Source organism: Stenella coeruleoalba (assembly GCF_951394435.1).
Source record: "Stenella coeruleoalba genome assembly, chromosome: Y".
Classification (NCBI taxonomy): Eukaryota; Metazoa; Chordata; class Mammalia; order Artiodactyla; family Delphinidae; genus Stenella; species Stenella coeruleoalba.
The window spans coordinates 2331869-2337868 of record NC_137168.1 but is presented as its reverse complement, the minus strand read 5'-3'; the positions used below and the strand labels follow the sequence as shown (position 1 = coordinate 2337868).

At 40.5% G+C, this 6000-nt stretch overlaps 1 long non-coding RNA gene across 1 annotated transcript in view; it reads right to left on the bottom strand.

Annotated features, from left to right (window-relative positions):
• Nucleotides 1-2582: 2582 nt before the first annotated feature.
• Nucleotides 2583-6000, bottom strand: part of LOC307181052 — a 40691-nt gene continuing 37273 nt past the window's right edge. Inside the window, exon 5 of the long non-coding RNA XR_013825852.1 lies at nt 2583-3814. This is a non-coding gene — a long non-coding RNA (uncharacterized lncRNA). The remainder of the gene's footprint in view (nt 3815-6000) is intronic.

The window sequence follows — 6000 nt, the reverse complement described above, 5'->3', positions numbered from 1 at the left end:
GAATGTACTGAGTGTCTAATAAATACAAGCACTGGTCTAGGGCGTATATTTTTCTCGTATAAAATGATGGAGAAAGGGCTTCCGTGGTGGCACAGAAGTTAAGAATCCGCCTGCCAATGCAGGGGACATGGGTTCAAACCCTGGTCCGGGAAGATTCCACATGCTGTGGAGCATCTAAGCCCATGCACCACAACTACTGAGTCTGCGCTCTAGAGCCCACGAACAACAACTACTGAAGCCCGTGTGCCACAACTACTGAACCTGCGCTCCAGAGCCTGCAAGCCACAACTACTGAGCCCACGAGCCACAACTACTGAAGCCTGCGCGCCTAGAGCCCATGCTCCACAACAAGAGAAGCTACCATAGTGAGAAGCCCGCACACCGCAACGAAGAGTAGCCCCTGCTCGCCACAACTAGAGAAAGCCCATATGTAGCAATGAAGACCCAACGCAGCCAAACATAAAAAATAAAATAACTAAAATTGTATTTTAAAAAAGGATGGAGAAAAAACTACATGCCTGTTGCCTGGTCAGGCTTTTTGATCACTTTTTGTTACAGTGTCTGTTGGTTTAGTGTACTGTTTGGTTAAATACCACTCCCACGATTTTCTGCTCTGTGTTGCAAATTGAGACCTCTGGTGGCCAGTTTTTATTCATTTCTCCAAATGCACTGCATCAAAGCTTTTAGTTGCATTTACTCAGTTGTCAGTTCAGGATGTTTGGTGATAACTCATGGCACGCTTTTTGCTTACAAGTTGTCACGTTTACCAGTGAGATGACTTCATTATGCGGTGTGCTCCGCCCTGGTTCCTGTCGGCACTGCTTACGGACGCCTACCAGAATGCCTGCGCCGAAGCCGCCAGGGCCCTGGGGTCACTCGGCAGGACTGCCCCGTGGCTCCTTCTGGTCAAGCCCAAGAGCCAGGTCCACTCCCTGCTTCCCTCACCGTATGGGGCCTTGTACTTGCTGGATGCTGTATCATTGCTGTGTCCTTCCTTGTTTTCTGATGATTTTTTTTTCACAGACTCCACTGGAGAACTTTTAAAGCGTGAGAGCTCTAGCACCCATCTAGAAGGCTCTGCTGGTCCCCAAAGAACCAGACCAAAGAGGCAGCCCTGTCCCCCTATCATGAGGGACAGAAGTTCTTCTGCATTTACTCACTCATCCGCAGATTCTCTTACCCTAGGATGCCCTGGGGAATACAAGATGATGACAGATGTACAGTCTTTTTTTTTTCATAGAAGTATAATTGATTTACAATGTTATATTAGTCTCATTTGTACAGCATAGTGATTCAGTATTTTTGAAGATTATACTCCATTATAAGTTATTACAAGATAATGGCTGTAATTCCCTGTGCTATAGAAAATATCCTTGTTGTTATCTATTTTATACATAGTAGTTTGTATCTGTTAATCCCATACCCCTAATTTGTCCCTCCCCACTTCCTTCTCCCCTTTGGTAACTATAAGTCTGTTTTCTGTAAGTTTGTCTGTGAGTCTGTTTTTGTTTTGCATGTACATTCATTTGCATTATTTTTAGAGTCCACATACAAGTGATATTACACAATATCTGTCTTTCACTGTCTGACTTATTTCACTAAGCGTAATTTTTCTGGGTCCGTTCATGTTTCTGCAAATAGCAGAATTTAATTCTTTTTTATGGTTGAGTAGTAGTCCGTTGCTGGCTCATAAGGCAACTCTAGTTTTAGCTTTTTGAGGACCCTCCATACTGTTCTCCATAGTGGCTGCACCAATTTACATTCCCATCAACAGTGTAGGAGGGTTCCCTTTTCTCTACACCCTCGCCAACATTTGTTATTTGTAGACATTTTCATGATGGCCGTGCTGACTCGAGTGACGTCATACCTCATTGTTGTTTGGATTTGCATTTCTCTAACAACTGACAATGCTGAAAATCTTCTCAGGTGCCTGTTAGACATCTGTATGTCTTTCTTTTTGGAAAAATGTCTCTTTAGGTCTTCTGTCCATTTTTTTATTGCATTGTTTGCTTTCTTGGTATTGAGCTGTATGAGCTGTTTATATATTTTAGACATTAACCGCATGTTAGTCTCATCATTTGCAAATATTCTCTCCCATTCCTTACAGTCTTATATTTAGATGAAACGTGTGATTTTTTACTCAGTATAGAATGGACGTTGTCATGGTGACATGTACTTCAATGAGTTCTTATTAATACAGAAACTATCTAATGATATGGCAAATACTTAAAAGTACTGCTGTTAATTATTCGTGAACATTAATGGATCCCATCCAAAAAGCACAGCAACTCCTTCAACTGCTGAATTGTTTAAATTTTTAAAAATTGTATATTGTACCAAGATCAGTAAATTTGTAGATTTTGGTGTTTTTGAGGAAGTAGATTAATTTCCTACTTAAAAACCATATCAAGGGCTTCCCTGGTGGCGCAGTGGTTGAGAGTCCGCCTGCCGATGCAGGGGACACGTGTTCGTGCCCGGTCCTGGAAGATCCCACATGCTGCGGAGCGGCTGGGCCCGTGAGCCATGGCCGCTGAGCCTGCGCGTCCGGAGCCTGTACTCTGCAATGGGAGAGGCCACAACAGTGAGAGACCCACATACCGCGGAAAAAATTAAACATATCAAGAAATACAAGTCCATTAAAGGGTTAACATAGATGAAACATACCCTATATTTTATTTTATAATTCTAGTAACTAATAACTAACTCAAAAGTTTAAATAAATGTATATATTTCATTATTTTTTTATAAAGCACTCACTACTGCCAATTAATATTTTGATAAATCCTTTGCTCTGATTCTTTGTAATATACCCCGTGTTTTCCTTGTTCACATGAGAAACAGATTTGCAAAATATATATGTTTATTTTCATGAACCCAACAGCAAAATGCTTAGGTTGGGGTGATCTTTGTTTGTGAGTCTGTCTGTTTGTTTTCTCTGAATGCTAGTGACAGGGGGTGATGGATCCCAAAGAAGTGGGAGTCACCATGAGGTGACCAAAGAAGAAAGTGCCGACCAGGATCAGTGCTTGCTCCCCATCAAACCAACCACCATGGGTGGTCAGGACAGGGAAATGGCAATCGATATTTTACATCTTGAAAAATATTGAGATAAAACTAAGCTATTTATTGGGAATTCCTTGGCAGTCCAGTGATTAGGACTCCACGCTTTCACTGTTGAGGGCTCGGATTCATTCCTTGGTTGGGGAACTAAGATCCTGCAAGTCAAAAAAAAAAAACCCCAAAACAACAACAAAAAAACCCAAAAAACAAAAACCAGACTAAGCTATTTATGTACTTAAACTGAGTCATCCTGGATAAACAAATTAAGATAGCAAAACACATATACTCAAATTATTTATTGTACAAATCATAGTTTATCTTTAAATAGCCATGAATTTGGAAAAAGAAATCTCCCTCCCCCACTTTCTTTTCTTTCAGCTAAGGTAGAAATGCGTGTTGGAAATTTCTTCTCCACTGTCGACGTCGACTCTGTTCCCCAGATGATTGAGAGAGATGTCAGAATTTTATGCATTAAACAGATAGGCAAGACTTTATAAATAAATGCTTATGATTAAAGCAATCTCAATACAAATTACTTTCCTCACAACTTAAGCTGGTCACAGTACCTTTAAATTCAATGGCAAACCCCGACAAGCCCACAGAAGCATCACTTCGAAATGCCAGAAGGAGACTGTTCCCACTACTCTCAATTCTTTCTGGAGCTTGAGAGCCCTGGAAACTTCCAATGAGAGGGCTGTTGGAATCCTCTCCTTCATAGATACGTAGGAAATCATAGCTGGGCTCCATGTTGAAACTAAAAGGAAAGAATATTAATTAGATTATGCACCTAATATATGTGTCTCTTATCTTCCAGACTAGAAAGTCTCTGAGAGCACACAGTGATCTTATTTGCCTTTGTAAAGTAATTTTTAAAAATTAGGACAATCCAAAAGTTAAATATAATAATAATCAAAATGGCAATAAATAACAATTATAATGAATACTATTAGTATTTTATAGCATCACCAACATCTTCAATACAGTATGATTTTGAAGATAATCTGAAAGAAAATGAACCCTTATAACAGAGATATAGTATGTCTTCCCTATAACCATGGTATTTCTAATGAAATGCAGTTTGAAAGAACAGGGTTCAGAAGGGATGCATTCCCACTGGTATTTGATTTTTATGTGAATATTTTTAGTTTTAATAACATATATCCTTGATGTTACTGACAATTCTTAAAGTTAAAAAATACTTTTGTTTGATTTTACTTTGAAAATTGTAATTGCTTCTATTTGCTTAGATAATTTGGCCAATAATAGCAGTCCCTACAATGGTACAAAGTATGGAAGTCAACTGCTTCACATCATTTCACCTTGATTGGATATTCCAATTTTCTCTTCCCCTCTCCCTCCCGCTCCCTCCCACTCTATTTCTCTCTCTGTCTCTCCTTACATTAATACCCTAATAATTTCCAAAGTCTAACAATTAACGCCCAAAGCTCTCAAGTGGGATGCAGCTTTAAATGTCTCTGCCATTTATAAGAAGGATGATGATAGTCTGGGAACTTTAAAAATATACCTCCTCTCAAGTGACAGATTGAACTTGGTTTACATGTCCAAGATCTCAGTGGGATCAGAATAAACAAACACACTAGACAGAGGTATTGATGTAATCCATTCTGAATTGCCCTCCTCTGTCTCTTCATCTCTAAATCAGGGCCTTTGGGGTCTTCAACATGGACCGACCCATGCAGCTTCCACTCTCTTTCCTTTCCCTTGACAGCATATTTGTATACAGGGATGGAGAGAGTCAGGAGGTTTTATAATCATGAACATGTGCTATTGTTTAAGTGGCTTTAGTTTATCTGGATATTCAAGGGATACAACGTGAACCCAAGGTCTTTCCAGAAGCTGCCCACTGCATTCTGAAGGATGTAGCACGGGGGACCACCAAGGACCTGACATTAGTATGATATATGGACCTGCATTGCGCTGTCCCATTTCCTGTCAAGGTGCCCTCGCTCCCATGTGAGGTCCTGAACACATTTATTCAAGGAATTTGTCAGAGCTTTCAGAGTCTGTTTATCTGACAAGTTCCCTGAAGTTGGAAATGAAGAAAAAGTAAAAGACTGGAGTGACTAAAGAGTGAGAAAAGAGGCCAAGAGGAACTGCATCAACCAAACAGAATTTGGTTGGAATAACAATTTTATTTGGAATAGTTTGCAAGGACGTTATTAGACTCTGGTCATGCTGTACCCCTGATAACTGGCATAACTAATTATTATGGTAGATTATTTTTGAACATGGAAGTACTATCAGGCACAAACGAACATATTCTAACTACCCTCTCCTTTTGGATGTGCCGTCACACACACATAGAAGTCTGAAGTGATATTTACAATTAATGATGATTCCTTTGGTTAAATCCTGCCTTATTTCTACCTATCCCAGATGCACAGATCTACAAGCCCCAATAACAGGCCAAAGTCTGGCCATGCTTTTAAACCAAATTTAATTTTTGTTCCAATGTGTAAGTCGCATCAGCCCCACAGTCTATAGAAGCCTGTGAGAAAACACTCCTCCCCGAAAACCCCCTGAGTACCAGGGTGAGCCTTGAAGCTCATATGTGCTTGACAGGTCATGTCATTCTTTGCCTTCCTTGTTAGTAATGCCGGGCTCCCCTCCCCTCTCCACACCTGACTGCAGTCACACTCTTTAAACAGTGCATCCTGGGAAGCCTGTATCAACACCAGCTTCTTTGACTGGGTCCTTGAGCATCTTTGTTCCCATCTGGTACTTCTGGCTTCCTCCTTCTTTCTACTAAGTAGATCTAGGAGCTGAGGTCCCAGGAAAACTCCCACCTAAGCACACACAAGTTGTCCATTCCTTAGAACATGTCACAGGTACGTGATTTTCTGTGACACCGGGTCAGCTAATGATTCCAAACTCTTAGCGTCGGAAGAAAACTTGAAGATTTTCTAGGTCAACCTTCTT